This window comes from Rhincodon typus, chromosome 3, assembly GCF_021869965.1.
Source record: "Rhincodon typus isolate 14 chromosome 3, sRhiTyp1.1, whole genome shotgun sequence".
Taxonomy (NCBI): Eukaryota; Metazoa; Chordata; class Chondrichthyes; order Orectolobiformes; family Rhincodontidae; genus Rhincodon; species Rhincodon typus.
Window position 1 is genome coordinate 1113868 of NC_063334.1, and position 20413 is coordinate 1134280.

A 20413-nucleotide genomic window follows, 5' to 3' on the forward strand; every position below is an offset into this window, starting at 1 on the left:
TAACGTTACAGGAATAATTGGATTTTTTTTTTTCTGAATTTGCAAGTTGTTCCTTAGTCTAACTCTGCAAGACCAGTCTTTCAACAAGTCACTGTTCTGAACTATGGCCCTGAATGAAAATTTGGAATCCTATTTGGTCATACGACACTAGTTGTATTTAGTGGCAAACTTAATGATGGATTAAATTCAAACCAATTAATCCAAGAGACTGAGAATTAATTTAGTTCTGATTTCTGCAATTGATTATTATCATGAAGACATATCTATGAGAAGATGCTCCTGTCAGACAGTGCAAGCCTTCTTGCACAGTTTTATTATTTTTATGACTCTAACAGTAGAAGTAAGTGGCGTTTTCACAAAACTTGTATTTCATTTACTGTTTAGATTCAGCTTGTATAGTTTGTGTCTGGTTAATCACATTAAGTTTATTAATTCCTTTATTTAAGATTAAGAAGAAACAGTTTTGGATTATTAACTTTTCTGAGCACCATAGGAAGAACCTGTAACATGAGTTGAGGAAGGAGCTGTAAGACTGAGTATTTAATAAACTCTATCCACAAAGGAAGATGGTTTGATTTCCTGTTTCACCAACTTACTGCAATCCACATTGACATGCAGGTGGGTTGCTCGTCCGCAGGAGTAAACAGTGCACTTTTATCTTGATCTGTTTCAGGCTAACCTTGAACAAGTGGCACTTCACCTCCCTCTGCATCTGTGGAATGTTCACAGCTTCAATGATTCTGATGTTTGGAATTATTGAGAAACTGGAACTTTGAAAATGCTAGACTTCCAGCACAGTTTTAAAAAGTGGTAATTTCTGCAATGGTGTACATTAACTAATGAGTTCCACTTTGTGTCATGTGTAAGATCCTCCCACTTACCAGTCGGAAGTGTCAGAACATAATTTAAGTACAGGTGTGCTTGACTGCGGTGTATCGTGTAAGATGGAAAGGAAACCTTTCATTACCCATTTAGATTCCTATATACTAGTTCACAATAACACCTTTTATTTTTCATCCCTTAGCAGCTGATGCTTTTCTCATCTTGCCCCTTTGGACACGAACGTTGCTGTCCAGTTTTCTTGGAAAGCAGATGAAACATCTGGGTAGGGCAGGACCTTGGGGTGGTGATGATGGCTCCTCCTAGGAGCTTGTGGAGTTCTCCGCCATTGCAAATGAGGTGCTGTGACTGCCAGGATATGATGGACTCTTGGGCTATGTTGTCTGTCAGATCTCGGCAGTGAGGAACTCTAGGACTCAGGCCACAGAAACCGAGATACTGGTCCTAATAGTACACACGTAGGGACCCTTGTACGACAATGGATAGGGGAAACTGAAACCTGGTATTGAAAGATCAGACTTTGACCTTTGTGCTCCCTTCCCTTTAGGACCTAACATCCTATTGGTGCTGGGATCTTTTGGTAATCTTCAATCTTCAAAGACTGTATAATTTATTTCCCTTTAGCAAGCAATGGCTATGTCTGAGCCAGAGGACCTGTCAGTTTTTGGCCCCATTAGTTCTGGTAGTGCTTTTCTCCAGTGATAGTATTTAAGTTCCTCTCTACCATTTGCTCTTTGATTTTCTCTTTGAGTAAGATGATTTTTGTGTATTCAAAATATTTCCTAAAAGAGGAGGGAATTGATCATCGCTAACAAGGAAATGGCAGACAGTCATGGATCAACATTTACTTGAGCTTGGCCCTTTTTTTAAAATATATATACCAATTGAAACTCTTATTGCCTGACTTACTTGCTATTTCACTTTCTTTTTAGATCCTTATGCCTAAGTTTCTAAAGGTTTCCTGTTTTCTGGTCATCTTTCATCTTTTTGAATTTTGTGTCTTTCTCAATTCAGTAATATCTTTAACTTATTTAACCATGGATAGCAAATTCTTTTTTTAATCATCTTTCACTCTCAGTGGAGAATTATGAAGTCCCTCCACGAAGAGAATGAGAGGGATTGATGCCTGTCACCCTTTCTCTAATGTCTTAACATTTAGTCTGTTTTCCCAGCACTGTTTCCAACTCGCTCTTTATACTTTTGAAATTGCCTAAACTTGAAATTAAAATGCTAGTTGCTGACCCAGAGTTCTCATGCTCCATCTCAATGTGAAATTCATCATAAAGGATCCACTTGGTAAAAGTGATTTTACAATGAAACAAAGCCATGTAGTCTTATTACACAGTGGTGGGTCTCGGAGAGCCTGTTCCTTCGTTAGTTCCAAGGATGTGTTGATCTTCAAGGAAAAGACTGTGTAGACTACACTGTAATTATAAATAAATGCTTTAATTATAAATGTATGATAAACTACTCCAAATAACACTTCTTAGCTTTGCTATTTCTTAGCTCTATCCAGACTGACTCTATATCTTGTTGATCTGAGCCAAGATGGTTTTTCAATGTACTGGTCTCCTCAGCTAACAGCTTCCTCACTTCTTACTTTTATTCTTTTGAATTTTCAGCTACCTTTGACTATTTGCTGCTTTAATAATTTTGCAACTGTGTCTCTCTATATTGGCTATCATTGTGCCTTCATTTTATTTACTATATAAGCTATCAATTCATCGCAATTCATCAAATGCTGAGTGTAATGCTTAATTCTTTCTTTTTTTTCCATTTTCTCCCACGTTGCCCCTTTTTGGCTGACATTCCTCCCTTTCCTATCACACTTGCTCCATGGTAGCCCTTACTGGTACCTGGCAGTATTACTTCGTTCTTACTTATTAACATTTTGTCATAAATCTAATGTCCCCACCCCCCACACCCGCTCCCCTGAACCCACTATCATTATTAACCTTAAAATTGTCTCCACAGTCTATTTCTGAACCAGTTCTGAAGAAGTCTTATTGGACTCAAAACATTAACATTGTTTTTCTCTCTCTCTGCAGATGCTGCTAGATTTGAGTTTTTCCGGTAATTCTGTGTTTGTTTCTGACTTCCAGTATCTGCAGTATTTTGCTTTAATCCACAGTCTAGTTATATGATTCACCGGTTTACCAGTCCTAGCATGGTTCAAATGCAGCTCATTCCAGCAACCCACTTTCCTCTTTCCAGAACAGGTGTTCATGCTTCATGAATTGAAATGTATCGCTGTTGCGTGAGCGTTTCAGCTACATGTTCAACTCCTCCTTGATTTTTATTTAACCCTTGGAAACAACTTTCTGGATCACAAGAAACAGAAACTTGATGATTTGGGCCATTCCTGGTTGCAAAAGATGTACCATATTACTTTTTAGAACTTTAAAGTCAAAAACAAAACCTGGGAGTTGCTGTTAATAATAGCCATGAGACTTTGTAAGAAAAGTTTTCATAAGAGATTGTTATTTGACCTTAATCACTGGACACTGTGTTTTAGAAAGGTGTTTAAGGTTAGATAGCACCAGCTCCTGGTCTTTTGGCTTCCCTTTCAACATAGACTTGTGTGATTCGGGTATGGATAAGCCTGTAAGGAATCAGTGATTACTCTCCCTCTCAGTGTGTGTGTGTGTGTGTTTCCTCTGCTTGCATGCACGTTCTTGCACTGTATTGTGTTCTCACTCTCTATCTCCTGACCTATGTGTAACAAATTACCTCTTAAAGAAGAACAGTTGAAGCAACATTCCTCTAAATTAAATTATTTGCTGAGAATTGGAAAGAGTTCCAGGAATCAATTATTCTGATCTCCTCAAATTGTGAAAGCCACAGAATTAGTTAATTGTACAATGTATGTCCAAGTGCTTGCTACCTGAACTGAAGGCCTCTCAAAAGTCAATGTTGACGTGATCTCATTGAGAAGAAATCTAAGGAACAGTGAGGAAGTCACTTTTTTGGTTTGATCAACAAGGTTTTTTCTATTTTTCCACTTGCTGTTCTGTACTGCTGTATGTCTTGTCCTGTCTGCACATGTAGATGTGTCAAGCATAGAGGGGATGTAGTTTTATTTCTATATAACGCTTAATAAAGAGAAACAATAACATTTTGATAAGTCAATAAGATCATTTACAATTTTAGTACAGCCTGTGGAGTAGTACGACTTGACTTCCAGTGCACTCCTGTCAGATTTGTAATATTTTGCCAGTGTGGATGTGCATAACTTTCTTGCTAGCTAGTCACCCTTTCAAACCTTTCATCATCTGACCTATGTCATTTTTATCCAAATCGTCAATGGTATTTTTCCCTCCCAATCCCTCATTTGAAGGTAATAAGCTTAGTATTTGTATCTCCCTCCGTGCTAGTTTAAACTACTGCCTTGGTTTAAAGGAACACAAAGCTGTAACACCAATCACCTAGCTGCTTACCTAAAACATACCTCTGAGCCTCAGCTCTCAGGGCTCGTTGTGACCTCCTTTCTCAGTGCGACCGCTTTTTGTTCTGTAAAAGATCAATAGAAAACACTCCCTCCCTTTAGGATTGATTTCCCTCACTCACCGCATTAATGAATTAAGTTGTTGCATTCTGCTGAGATGGCTGTGCTGCTTGAACTATTGTCCGAATAATCATAATACATTCATAGCCAGAATGTAGTTTGTCTGTAAAACAAAATTGTCTGTTTTGTGGAATAGCACAATCCAGAGCCAACAATTGACTGCCAAATGATTTACCAGACAATATATGTATGCCTTCTGAACTCTGCTATCACTTATAAATGCAGAAAAATAGTAAATTACATGGTAAAATTATCTATCTGAATTTGTATATAGGTTTTTTAAAAGCAGAATGATTAACAAAATGCTGACAATAACTAAACCTCAAGTTAAATCTGCTATGGAAATGCCTCCAAGAGCTTGTGTTTTCAAATAAACCTGTTGGAATATAACCTGGTGTCGTGTGATTTCTGACCTTGCCCACCCCAGTCCAACACTGGCAACTCCACTTCATTTAAATTGGAAAAGTCATAGAGTTGTACAGCATGGAAACAGACCCTTTTGGTCCAACTTGTCTGTAATAGATTATTTTCTGCAGATGCTGTTTATTTCCCTTTCTTTACAAGTAGAAGCAGGGCTTGCTTTAAAAAGTAACTGAGGATGCACTCTGGCTTATGAATTTGTCTTTTCTGTTACATTTAGGCTCTCTGGAGAAACTATTATTTAACTGTGTTTCATCAGCAATGAGAGAAATGCTGCAAGATTTGCCCCATATGCCTTCTAAGGGAAGGCTTTCGTATGTTCTTGGTGGGACAACAGGTATTCACAAGTTTGAACGACTGATGTAGCAAAGACATCATATAAAGTGGCTCTGTGGGGTTAACATGGAGACAAATGAGACGACTTATTGTGGGCAATTCAACAGCAACATGGTAAAAGCATGGACTGTAGTGTTTCCCAAACAAGGATGTTGCCTGAAATACTGTAACTTTTTTCCAAGTTTGCCACTACTCATTTGGAAACACGATGAAAAGAACCAGAAGTTTGTGAATTAACATCCCTCTGTCCAGATTAGCATAACATCCTTTCATCAGTGAAAGATGTGGTAATACAGCCTCAGAACTTGGAAGTCAAATGAAATTATCTGCTGTACTACTTTTGACAGCTTGTAGAAGCCAATTCTGTGAAGACAAAATCTGCCATTGCAAGTGGTACATGATTTCTGCTGATTCCTTGTTTGCCAGACCAGTTGCTGCCTTGAAATGTCTGAAACCACATGTCATATTAGCGAATTCCCACCTGAAGCTGCTGTTACCATTTGCATCAATTGTCAGTAAGATTTTCCCACTGATAGTGATTTCTAAGTACTTCAATGTCTCTTTGAGTCGCATCCTTGAATCAGAGCTTTGGGTGCCTCACTGGTGTCTTGGCAAGGGCTACCTCCTTGTCAAGTATTTCCTTTTGGGATGTAGTTTTCCATCCTGTGCGCACACTGAAACCAGCAAAGCCTTTTTGCTTGATTAGGATGGTCTTCTTTATTCTAAAGAAAACTGCTTCATTGGTGACTTTCTTTCTATGTGATGCCAGAAGATGTTTGCCAAGTATTCACTGCTCAAGAAGCAGATAGGACAGCCAATTTACACACAGTAAGATCCCAGAAACTGTAGTGAGATAATTGTCTGACATTTTTGTGTGTGGGGGTGGGGGGTGTTGGTTGGGGGATACATATTACCCAGACCACTCAAACAATGCTCTGTGACATTTCATTAAACTGGACGGTCAGCAGAGAGCTGAAGGAGTCTATGTAATGCCCAAAACTTGGTACTTCCAACAATGGAGCAAGGTTTCAATATTCCACTTTCAGTATTAGACGAGATTAGGTTCTCAGATCCTGCATTGTGGATTGAAACCAGGATTTCTGCTTCAGGAGTTAAAGTATGGCTGTTGCCTCATATGACTATCTAACAATGCATTTGGAATTGTGGATATGTGTGATACTTTTGAGGTGCTAATTGTTACCATGTGCTCGCTGCCATCAGTGCCATAGGATATTTTGTGTTGCAAATGTTTAAAAGTCAGAGATAGTAGGAACTACAAATGCTGGAGAATCTGAGATAACAAGGTGTAGAGATTTCTGAAGAAGGGTCTAGGCCCGAAATGTCAGCTTTCCTGCTCCTCTGATGCTGCTTGGCCTGCTGTGTTCATCCAGCTCTACACTTTGTTATCTATGTTTAAAAGTCATTTTGTTTAAGAGTATGTAATTTTGAGAAATGTACAGATCTCTCAATAGAATGTATTAGTAATTTCCAAGACCAGAGGTCCCCACTTAATGTTGTCGTTCCGTTTCTGAAAATTGTGACTTTAAGTGAAACAACCTAAAATGAAGCATCAATTCCCATAGAAATCAATGTTAAAGCCAGAGTTAGGTTCCTGCACATTTTTTTTTTTTGTTTGCTTTTTATAAATGTATGGATTGAAATGCTGAACTATGTGTGCAGTACTGTATATTCCTATCTGAAATAACTGGCAAAATAAATTGAGGTACTTAAGGACCTTGCTTGGCAGAAGTCTACTTTTAAAACTTTAAGGAACATTCCTAAATGCCTTCATTTATAAATTAAACAATTTTTAAAATAAGTAACTTTGAAATGTAGAAAAATTTAATATAGTTCTAATTGCTATAAATAAATGTTAAAAAATAAATCTACCTGATGAATGTTTAATTTGTCAGGCTCTAACTAATGGCAGAAGCTGGTTCTTGCAGGAGGAAGAGATTGCACTCTCTGATGTCTACCACTAGGTGGAAACCAGGACTTTATTCCAAATTCAGAATGCCAGACAGCCTAAGAAGTGGGCATTGGAGTTTTAAAGATTAAGAACTTTAACACGATTTAAGGTTGTGGTGGGGGAAAGGCAGGGTTTAGGGCAGGAACAGGAGGGAGGTGAAGAGGAATTGAATGTGGGAGTGAAAGCATAGGGAAAGTTCTGTGAACAGAGACTGCATGTGAAAAGGCTGCAGCAAACAACCTTAAACTGAAACCTGCAACTTTAAACAAATACATTTTCCTTATTTTGTTAACAACTTCAAAAATGAAACAACTATAAATGAATCAGTTTTAAATAGGTGATTCCCTGCTGTATAGAGTCACGGAAACAAAGAAAGAAAAGCCCTGGTAGAAAAAGTGACTTACCTTCCTTGTTATTTGCAAAGATATTATGAACACCTGCCAAACACTCTTAGACTTTCACTAGAATTTATGCACAAAATTGTCACTGCAGAATAATAGTGCAGCAAATGATTTTTATAATAAGGAATGGCAGACAACATGTATTTCATAGAATCCTTACAGTGTGGAAACTGGCCGTTCAGCCCATCAAGTCCACACTGACCCTCTGAAGAGCATCCCACCTCGACCCACCGCCTACCCTATCCTATCCCTGCAACCCTGCATTTCCCATAGAGCTTTTCAGAGGTAGCAAGAACTGCAAATGCTGGAGTCAGAATCAATACAGTGTGCAGCTGGAGGAACACAACAGGTCAGGCAGCATCAGAGGAGCAGGAAAATCAAAGTTTTGGGTTTACACCCTACATCAAGACTGCTGGTGCTGTGAGGTGTCAGTGCTAACCACTGAGACAACATGCTGCCCAAGGTGTACTTAGCTGCTAAATCTGAAATAAAAGCAAAAACTGCTGAAAAACACAGGGCTCCACAGTATCACAGAATTATATACTATATTTCACATAAATTGCCTGACCTGAAGTGTTTCCAGCAGTTTTTGCTTTTATATCAGATTTTCAGCAGCCAAGTACCTCGCTTTAGTATTTATGTGGCACCTTGAATGTTATAACAAGCCTCAAGACATTTGGCAGGAGCATTATGAATTGAAGCTTGAGACTGAACCTTCATGATATTTGGGATAGTTGAACAAATCCTTGGAGTCTTAAAGAAGGAGAGATGGAGATGTTTCAGGATGGACTTCTACAGCATTTGGGTCTTAGCAGCCAAAGCTCAGAATTTTCAAGGTACTTGAAGGAGTGTCAATGTTTAGCTTGAGTTGCTGGTGTAGATTACAGGAATGTAAATAGGAATAGTCAAAGTCATGGAGGGATTTTAAAATTTTTTATTCTTGTTTGAAGTACTGCCTAAGTGGGAGTCAGTGTAAATCACTGAGCACCAGGTTGATAGTCAACCCAGACATTAAAAAGTAAGGGAAGGGTCTGCAGTTCCAGATGACCTCTGACATTTATGTAGTGTAAAAAGTGGTAGGTTGACCAGTGATACATTGAGATAGTCAAATCTAAAATAGCAGAAACTCGGAAAGAATTTCAGCAGCAGGTAGATTTTGATGCGGACAAGGTTAGGCAATGTTAAGGAGTGAAAATGGGCGGTCTCGGACTGAACGTGGTCAAAAGATCATGTTCGGATCAACTATGACACCAAACCTAACAGTCTGGTTCAGTGTCAGATAGAGGGGTGGAGTTGGTGGTTCCAATGGAAGTAATATTAAATAAATAATCATAGAATCCCTACGCTAAGGAAGCAGCCCATTCGGCCCATTGGATCCACACCGACCCTCCAAAGGGCATCTACCCAGACACACGTCATCTCTGTAATCCTGCAATTCCTGCACATCCCTGGACACTATGGGCAATTTAGCATGGCCAATCCACCCTAACCTGCACATCTTTGGATTGTGGGGGGAAACCCAGGCAGACACTGGGAGAATGTGCAAACTCCACACAGTCGCCCGAGGCTTGAATCAAACCCGGGTTCAATTGCCAGGAAGATTGGATTTCAGAGACAGGCCATATAGAACACACCAAACATCTCGGAAAACTGCTCAAAAGATACAGAATTGCTTCCAAAGTGGACATGAAATCAGAAGCTGAACAATAAAATATTCTTTTATATTCAATTTTAGCAGTTGTGCCTTCTAGCTTGCCAAGGCATAAAAAAGCAACATTATTTTTAGAAGTTATGCAAATTGTTTGACAATGAATGCAACCTCAAAACAAGCAAACTTCTTGAACAAGTAGGATTTTAACAGTAGAGTTCAGCATCTTAGAATCGTAGCATTTTATAGAGGGAAGCCAGTCGACCTATCATCTCTGTACCAGCTCCTGAAAGAGCTACGCAGCTAGTTCCATTCTCCAGCTCTATCCCTGTAGCAGTCCTTTTAATCTTCTCTGCTTCAAGTCGAATTATCCCAATTTCTGTAATCTTCCCTTGTTTCTAAAATCCCTCATTCCTGGTGTCATTCTGGTAAATTTCTGCTGAAGTCTCTCCAGGGCTTTTAGCACCTTTCCTTAAATAATATGCCCAAAACTGAACACAATATCCCAAATATCCAGGGGCATCCGTGGATAATTTCTTAATCGTCTCTACAGATTAGTGGAAAAATGCGACTCTGGAGATTTGAAGTCCAAAATAACACAGGACATAATTGTTATTGGAATTACTGAGGAGTGTTTCTCGGATTTATTGCAGTCCAAAGAAGATTTGGCTTTGCAGGAAGCCATTCAGAGGTTGAGTAAAACATAAGTCTGGAAGCAACAGAGAACATTCCCAAGAGTCATAGAATCCCTACAGTGTGGAAGCAGGCCATTCAGCCCCCTGAGACTACAACAACCCACCTCAAAGTGTTCGAGCCACTCCCCATCCCTGTAACCCTGCACCTGGAGAAAACCCACGCAGACACAGGGAGAACATGAAAACTGCACAGAGACAGTCACTTGAGGGTGGGATTGAACCCAGGCCCCTGGCGCTGCTGTGAGGTAGCAGTGCTAACCATTATGCCACTATGAGGAGAGATTCAACCGTCTCACAAGAGATCAGAAGCTATTCAGTTCATAACGTACAAAAACCTAAAAGATGAAGTACATTGAATAGGCCAGTCAGAAAATTGTAACAGCTCATGTCAATATTGTGGAACAAGGTAACCTCACAAGTGACGCCTATCTATTTAAAAAAAATACTATTTCATTAAGAAAGGAGGTCACTTCCAGAAGATGATGAGAAATAAAACCACAGCTACAAAGTAGCAAAACGTCAAATTGCTACCTACACAAATAAGTTAATGAGGTACAAAACAGGAATGCCACAACTGTTCAAGAAACAGCCAGTGAGGAACAACAGGCCAAGACAATGTCAGTTACAGAGCCAAAGGTCTGACTCTGCTCTTATGTCTAATAGACCTAGTTATACATATTCTCTGTTTTCTGCTAGCTAGCCAATCTTCTATCTGTGCTGCAATGTTATCCCCATACCATGAGCTTTTATTTTCTGCGATAACTGTTGATGTGGCAACTTTGATAGTGTACATCCATTCTAGGTCAACCGGGATATTTTATCTGTTTTTACATTCATGGCAGGGCCCAAAAAGAATATAGAATCCATTGAAATTCGTTGTATTGGCATAAGAAAAATATTTAATATTGTCAGCAGGATTTAAACCTGCGACTATGTGGGATTGGCAGAAATAATTTCCATTCTTGTGATCATTGAAGAAAGTTCCAAAAACAAGAATCAACAGTACTTGTAAGAGACACAAAGCTAATGAGCGATATATTCCACTTCAGCTAAATGATGAGTTTTTCCCCGCAGTTATTCACATAGCAACACTGCCTAGAGAACAGATCATTACAGCAGACTCAAATATCAAGTTAGCTGCTGAGGAGGTGCAATTTCATAGAATGTTTCATTTCCCCATCTTCCAAGAAGAGAAATCAATGACCGAGATCGTGCCAAGCAAGAAATAATCTTCCAGTAGTTTGATTGTGGGGAGAGAACAAATTGAGTTCATTAGTATATCAGCCTTAGGAGGTGAATGCAAGTGTCCAACTTAATCGACAGGTAGAATTAAATCATCTACATGCTTCAGGACAAATTTGTGCATGGTTTGAGAAATAGGACTTGCTCTGACAAATTGAAGATGAGCTGCATACAAATCATGGAAGATGTAACCGAGAGGGGAACACCAAGGCTTACAGATTTAAGATGTGGTCGAAAGAAAATGCCTAGATCAGAGATCCAGAATCCCTTAAATAGAAATCTCCTAGCTCAGAGATCCAAGGTACTGTTTAAAAAATGAAAGGTGACTGCTTCAGCAACCAAGGATACTACAAGAAAGACAGTATGTTTCAATAGGGCAGCCTTCCTCTGCAAATCAAATATATGAAATTAAAGGCGCTCCACATGATGCAATGGAATAATTGCCTGGGTCACCAGGATGTATAGCGTCTGTAAAAGAAATCCAAGACATGAAGGTCTTCTGGTTTACAGGGGCTTTGCAGACCTTACACAGCCCAGAAAAGAGTTCAGGTCAACAGTCTTCAGGCCAAACACCTCCCAATCTTTCGAGTTTGACGAGTCTGCATTTTGGCAGAGTAGTGAAACCACCAAGACCACCTAAATTTATGAAGTCAGAGAATTGAGGTGGGATTTGAATTGGATATTGACGAATGTAATGATATACATGAATGTATAAATATTAATAATGAGTAAAGAAAGAGCTTGGAGTTGCTGAATGTAGTGTTGGTCTCTGAAAGGTTAATGCTGAGAAGTGCATTAAGCACTGCCCAGCATCATGACCAACCCTCCCTCTCATCCCCGCCTCCTTGACCTGACACAACCCGTCCATCTTCTCTCCCACCTATCCGCTCCTCCCACCTCACTGACCAATCCAAACCACTCCCTACCTCTATGCACCTATCACCATCCCACCTACTTTCTCCAGCCCCACCCCTCCCCTCTCTATTTATTTCTGAGCCCCCTTCATTCTCCCCCATTTCTAAAGAAGGGTCCCGACCCAAAATGTCAGCTTTCCTACTCTTCTGTTGCTGCTTGGCCTCCTGTGCTTCTGCAGCTCCATACTGTGTTATCTCTGACTCCAGCATCAGCAGTTGTTACTATCCCTCAAGATATTATGCATCACAGGTGAGAGAACAGATCCGGATCTTGAAGGCAATAGGCCTGTGATCTGGTTTACCCACATAGTATGAGTAACAACATCTACAACACAAATGCAACTTGTACCTGATTGCTGTCATGCAATCAACTACATTTTCAGCCAATAGCCTCTTCTCGTTAGATTACCAAGTGGCTTTCTTTTATCATACAAGATCAATAAGGACTTTAAGATCCCAACCTAAAACGAGGATGGTGGCAACAAACCAACTGAAGTATCTTTCAGCAAATTGACTGAGCAAAGATCCATGAACAAAGCTTGAAGTTTATTCTTTTGTTTCTAAAATCACAAAACTGTTTTGAATGCATTAAACAGGAAAATAAATAGTTTCTAGTATAATTAAATGAAAATAAAGTTAGAAATACTTTGAGTTAAACACTCTTAAATTATTTCTTGCTCTGTTTTTGAAATTAACTATTATACTTTAGCACTTGCAAACGACTATTTACAAAGACTTGTTTATGAAACCGAAGATTAATATATATTAATATACATTTTTAAACATTTTTTGCCAATTTAATTAATTGGATGGCAAGATATTCTGATGCATTAAAGCCTGGTGTTATGAAGTAGCAAGCTTCAATTTTGCACCAGGCTTCCCTTGAATGGTAAAGCTGCCCAAATTGTGCCCAGATACAGTACCAGGGGAAGATCAGTAGAGTTATTTAGGAATTGTGCTTGAGCACCCTCTTCTGTCTAGGTACAGTTCGGCATTGGCAACAATCCTGGAGATGTCTGCAATTTCCTGCAATTGCTCAGAATTGACAGCACAAACTCTGAACGATGAAATGGAGAAGAGAGAACAAAATTAACCAGTGAAAATTATTATTGTGAGTTCAGTTTCTTGAGGACAAGTTCAGCTAAGCGGATGAGGGTGTCAGTGTCTTGAGGATGAGTTCAGTAATTTCTGAAGAAGTGTCTCGACCTGAAACGTCAGCTTTCCTGCTCCTCTGATGCTGCTTGGCCTGCTGTATTCATCCAGCTCAACACCTTGTTATCTAAAATTATTATTGTCATGTTTTTCTTGTTCAAAAGAAAAACCAAAACCCTTACCATAACAAAAATGGACATGAAAAGGTTCTTGCTTGTATGCCACCGGTCCTGAGTTATCAGTTCTTAGCATGTACAGTTCAAGCATGTACAAGTGCTGTATATTTCAGTGTGGCATAACTATTGTTCACCATTCAAAAAGAACATTTAACAGGCATCTGGATAGGTATATGAATAGGAGGTGTTTAGAGGAATATGGGCCAAATGGGACTAGATTTATGTAGGATATCTGGTCAGCATGGACGAGTTGGACTGAAGGGTCTGTTTCCGTGCTGCATATCTCTATGACTGTATGAGTAGCTGGATTATTAAGAAAGCCAGACAGAATAACAGATAGCAAGGGAGAATGGGTTAAATACAGACAAGTATAGATTGTTTAAAGAGGGGATTTAGTTGAAGTTCCACTGGTAAATTATAGTGACCCTGGCACGGAACCAACTCCCAAGGGTGGTCTTGTTTACATTTAAAAAGCATAGATCATCTTGATATGCTATATGTTTTGAGAAATGGACTTGGACTAATTTTGGACTCAATCTAATTTCCAAACATTACCATAGCATTAGATTCATGCCCTGCAAGCTGCTACACTGAAATATTTGACATATATATTTGCACCATAATGGCTATGTTACACAGTTTACTCGAGTCAATTTAGCATTGTAAGCCCTATGGCCATCACTAGCAAAAATCACACACCTGACCAGGGGTTTCTAATCTGTATTATGTCAAGTCCTTAGAATATAAAAGATAATATGCATTTTTGAGTTTTTCCACCCATCTCCTGCTACCAGTGACAGTAGTAGGGATACTGAAACACCAGTCTGTTCATCCTGCCCTAGCCTGCATGTTTGGAATTGTAAGATCCACATGTGATGTTTTAACCTGATGCAGGTTAATGTTCTGTTTGGTAGCAAGACTTAATATAGTTGGAGACAAAGTACTAAAGCAAAAACAACAGGCAGAAAATTAATGTAATAGATAGCCTTCAGTTTCATTACAAAATGAAAATTTTAACTTGTTTGAAGGAAGTAGATGGCCTTGATTACTTAAATTTTGAGACATAACTTCTGAGGTAAATCCAAAATTCTTGTTACCTGAAATATTAACACGTTATTGTGGCAGCAATATGTTCACTTTCTAAAAAGGAAAAGCAGCCTTCACATTAATGTAACCCAAGAGATCACAGGTAAGAAAGTCTTCTGGCCCATTAGCAATGTGCTCAAGTTGTCTTTACCTTCACATAAATCAAGTGTTGTGAAATACACTGTACGGTGTTATATTCTCATCTACAATCAATATGTCAAGAAGTAGTTAAATGAATTGACAAATAATTGATATTAGGTTTCTAGCAGACATTATTCTTTGATAGAATCAAGCTATGTCTGATAAGAAAACCAGCATAGTAAATTGTGTTTATGTGCAGCCACATAAAACTTACCAAAGGTACCCAAAAGATGAAACGAGTGATCTTGTCTGAGAGCCAGCCTGTGCATATAATAGGGTCGTAATGCTGATATTGATTTCCATTAACAGCAGACATTCCTCACACATGTGGTTTTTGTATGTACATCTATGTGGGTGGTCTGGAGAGTGGTAAGTGCAGCGAAATGGCTTAGTCCTGGGGAATTAGGGGAAGATGCTATTAGCAGACTTAAGTGTTACTGAATCCGAAAATGCATAAAACAGACTTTTTCGATCCTTTCTTTTTAGCAAATGTTTTCATTTTAACTTGTGCTAATCCTTTAAATCATAAAAAAATTCCCATACAACACAGGCTCACTTACTTTGACAGGATTAATGTTTCTCCCATTGGTCTGAGAACAATCATAAACATAATGCTTTTATTATCTTCTTAGAACCACTGAGAGCTCATGGGTCCTTTAGTACAGTCCAATGTTCAAGGTTAATATTTTATTGAAAGTTAGATGTATCAAAAATTGTATTCGCGTTTCCTATTGATTTTTAATAAATGTCAAAAGTTGTTAAAATATAAGAATGTGGGATAAGAAAATTTCATTGAATGTGTCCAGGTTCTCATGCCGTTTTGGTTTATGTACAGAATTTATTGGAATGATTCATACAGGACCTAGTCTAATTACTTTTTCCCTTGCTTTACGACTCTCTTTTCAGTGTTAAATAATGAATTGATATGCTTCTTTTCAAATATTTTAACCAATTCTACACTTACTGTACATTAACACTTGCTTAGCAACCTTAAGGCTGTAATTACACTGTTTCAACACTGGGATCCAAATCTTACTGATGTTTATAGATCGCTGCCTATCTATTGTTTAACATCACTCTCTGTGGGCTTTTTTAATGTTAAGAGAGAAAGGCAGCAGCATCTGTTTCCTCTTAACATTAAAACAAAATTGTTCAACATCTTTAAGGTTCCTAAGTACTCCAGAACATTCCCTTAGATCTCTTTGAAATTCAGCTTCACACCAGATTGCAATTAAACACCATCCCGTATAAACTTCAAATTAAGTGCAATATCCCTCAGAGCACTTAAGGCCTCTTTATTTTTGACATGGAAATGGAAGAATAACTGCAACCTAAATATTAAATATTCACTTCCCAAATTTCTCCAGATCCACCTAATAGCCACCTTTTATGTAATGATATAACTCATGATACGGAGATGCTGGTGTTGGATGGGGTGGACAAAGTGACTTCACCTGATGAAGGTGCAGCGCTCTGAAAGCTTGTGATTTCAGATAAACCTGTTGGACTATAACCTGGTGTCATGTGACCTCTAACTTCATATAGCTCATGCCTAGCATTGAATCCAAGATGGGATCTGTGGAACTATCCATTGTGAATAGATAGGTTTTTAAAATTTGATACGTTCAGCCTTTACCTATGGTGTTGTACAAGAGGAATCAAACACAAGAGTAAGATAGAATGAACTTGGAAGCAGGGTTTCTTTGGATCATCTTGCAAACTTAGTTCAGTTAATTTTAGAATTGAACAGTTTCTCAACTTTGAAATTGATAATGCAAATAGCATGTCCACACTGAGCATGGAAACTGCCCATTTAAACTTTTCATTTCATAAGTACAACCTGGGTCTCTCCCTTAAGAATCCAGAAGGAAGAATTTAATTGATTATTGTCTACTAAACTTAAGGTACAATTGTAAATTTAAGGTACTTTACTGAAGTAAAGTTAGAACATTAACCACCATTTCTTGTATTTCAATCAAGGAAAACCTGGAACTATTTTTCAACTGATCAGAATCTGTGACACAATTTGGAAAATGTGGCATGCAGCAGTTTTTTTCTAAAGCATTGTTACCTTTTGAGACTATCTTAACTTTCTTATTGCATATTAATTTTGCTTCTGCATTTTAAACTAGATTTATAGTTGTATCAGCCCATGGTGTCTTTATTTGTCCAGACATCAAGGTAGGCTTGCAGTGTACCTGAAAAATTAATAGGAAATTTTGTCATGTTTGTTTCCACTAGTGTATTTGGCCCATGCTTTTACAAAATCCTTTTTTTCAGAAGGCAGCAGATTTTACTTGACCTTCAGTTATATTGTAGTTGCTGAACAAATTTCCTACAGCATCGTAGTTGATAAACATGGCTATTTCTATTTCAATTGCCCCATGCTGTGGAAGACAGTTCAAAGTTCACAACTGCTAGAGTATTCTGACAATGCCTCACTGCATCTCACCACTACCTTCTTGAGGGGAATTAGGTTTCAGTAATAAATGTCTCTCGTATTAATAAAAAAAATGCAGTTATTTTTCCTTTCTTTCTATTGATGACAGTTCTTGTGATTTGATTATCCTCAATTGAAGACTTCAGATAGAATCATCGAGATATCAACCAAGATCTGTTGATAAATACCTTAGCAAAGTTCCCCGAGCTAAGCAGATCTAAATAGTCTTCCAGCAAGTTCAAAGAAAAAGGAATCAGTCAAACATGTGTTTTAATATATTTGCAATCAAATTGATTGGCTTGGTATTGTCCCAATCAATTAAAATCCAAAAAGTTCAATATCATTGAGCGAAGATTACTTTGACATCTTTAGTCCTTTGACAATTTAAAACAGAATAGGAGTGGGCCAGTATGAAGTTACCAAAGTTGGCATTTAATCTTTCTTCACTTATTTGTTTATTTATTTAATTATACATAATACATTCACACACATGGATTCCAGCACAATGATATGATGCACAAGTATAAAATAAGTATTCGTGTAACAGTGACAGGGGCAAGCATATTCTGACGCATAGCACACAGTACCCCATGTTGAACCAATAGTGAGTCTCAACGCAGTTACATCTATCCTCGAAATCCGGGTGGTTAGATTAATTGAAGTTGACTCAATGGCTCGCAGGGAATAACTGCACAGAATGATCTGGTGGTGACATGGGAGAAGCAACATCCGACTTGTCAATGGATTAACTTGCAGAGCCTTGAGATCCAGAGTTATGGCAACTGCATTTAAAAGCAGGATGTTGTCCTGTGCACCATAGCTTTTTGTTGTCATTAGGGACTGCGGCTAACTTCTTGAGAGGCTGTGTTAGCAGTTGTGAAACTTTTAAAGATCTGCCATCCAAGTCCAATTTTGGGAGGCATTACAGGGCAGCTCCAGCTGGTTTTCCTTGAAATCATTTGTTTCTGATTTGGCTTTAGTATCCATTTCATATGAGCAAAGTAAGTACGATGCGTATTACCTGCATGAAGGTAGGGAAATTGTACTTGCACTTGTTGTACTGTAATTTAGTATTTAAATGGGTCTCTTACACAGTTGATGCGATCACACGTTAGGGCAATGTAAAAAAAATCAGCCACAGGACTATATGCATTGCACAAAATGAGTACCGTCTCTAACCATTTCCCTAAGTCTCACTTGTCCATCCTGTGAGGTGCCATCAGCTACCCGAAATACAAGATATCCACTCATACATTTTGTGTTGAACTCAACTCCAGAGTAAAACATTTTTGCAAATATTTCTTAGCTCTTCATATCCTACAGTTAATTTGTACAATTAGAGCTGCATTTTTAATCTGCTCCTCAAAAGGACTGTGAAGCCCATCAGATGGATTCAAGCTTAGGGAAGACTTGTTAATACTAAGTGTGCTGGATGCAGAGAGATTTGTTTCCTAGGCTGTTTCTTAAGGAGTTATCAATTTCAGTTTAGTTCACAGACTGGTGCCTGTATCATCAAGTAAGTTAAGAAAATTTATTTGAGATATCCAATATTACAGTTGAAATTTGATATCAGCAACCTGGTTCCGCAAGCTTAGATTCAAAGCAAACTTTTTGCTTCATTTCTAAATTAATTGAGAGTTGATGTAACACAAATAGTTCTTGGCAAGAATTTTGTAATCATTTTTAAAATAGGGAGTACGGGAGTATGTTGAAAGAATGTATAATAAGCTTAAAAGCAGATAATAAAATTGTTATGAATGTCACAACCTGAAATTACCCTATAAACAGTCAGAGTTTAAAAACGAAGTAAAGAAATTGGACATTATTATCCTTGTCTGGCTGTTGTTGATCTTGCACACTCTAAATGGAAAATACCCATTGGTTAGCTCTCACTAATATTTATGTCTTCATTTAATACATCACATATCAACCAGCTTACAATTTATGTTAAGAATTTTGGAAAATGGCATTCATTACTAATAGTAAAGAAAAATGAATTAGTAATTTTTTTTAAATTGCCCAGTCCACTTCTGCAAAAAATACGATTTGTAAATATTTTAAACAGGCAATTGATCATAGTGTTTCTGTTTTCTGCCATAACCTACACCTTGCCAAGAGTGTGCTTATTTCAGGCTACTCTGGGATTGGATATAATTTCATAAACAGTTGAAGTAATTTTCCACAAATAGTGGATAAGGTAAAACTTCAAGTCTGTAGGAATTGGTTGCACCTTCAGAGCAGTGTAGAACAGTTCTGGGCCAGTTCGACATCTGTTTTGCCTTTATATTTCATATATAAAAAAGCAGTAAAATGTTATTGCAAAGTAAACAATAAAAAGGTTCAGAGAGATATAAAATTCTATTTGGTTAAGTAACAAATTTATCATTTTGATGCATGACTTGAAGGTTTGCTGCTTAATTGTTTTGACATTGACAGTAAGTAATACTGCAATACTGCCATTGAGATGGGTCATTAATTTTCACTAACCATGTAAAGACAGGTTTGGTTCAGATTATTTCTTATCTGCACATTTCAACTCTTTCCTCTGTGCATAGTCACCGCTTGAAAGAACATTTGTAAAGTGAATAAGAAATGGGAAATTTTTAAAAATTATTTCATCTTAAATGCTTCTCCACGTTAATTAATTTGGCATAATGGCAAAATGGTTTTTATAATACATAGTTTAAAATAGAAATATTATTTACCCAGATTGGCATTCCAGCTTGAGAACAACGTAACATCTAGAAGCAATTAGAGTTCTGAAGAATGGTCACTGGACCTGAAAAATTAAGTCTGCTTTCTCTCTGCAACATTTATTGCACATCCCTAGTTGTGCTTGAGGGGCAGTTGACCTGTCTCCTTGAACCACTGCAATCCATTTGGTGTAGGTACAACCACCATGTCATCAGAAAGGGCATTTCAGGATTTTGACAGAGCTACAGTGAAGGAACAGCAATATATTTCCAAATGTCTATGAGGAATGGTTTGGAAGGGAACTTGCAGATCATTGTGTTCCCATGTATCTGCTGCTCTTGTCCTCCTAGATGCTAATGGTTATGGATTCGAAAGATGCTGTCTAAGGAGCCTCAGTGAATTTCTGCATTGCATCTTGTAGATGACACATACTGCTATTACTAATCATTGGTGGTGGAGGAAGTGAATGCTTGTGGGTGTGATGCAAATCAAGTGTACTGCTTTGTCCTGGATGGTGTTAAGCTTCTTGAGTGTTGTTGGAATTGCCCCCATCCAGGCAAGTGGAGAGTATTCCAACATACTCTTGCCTTATAAAAACTGAAAGAACTGAGGATGCTGTAAATCAGGAACAAAAACAGAAGTTGCTGGAAAAGCTCAGCAGATTTTGGCAGCATCTATGAAGAAAAAATCAGAG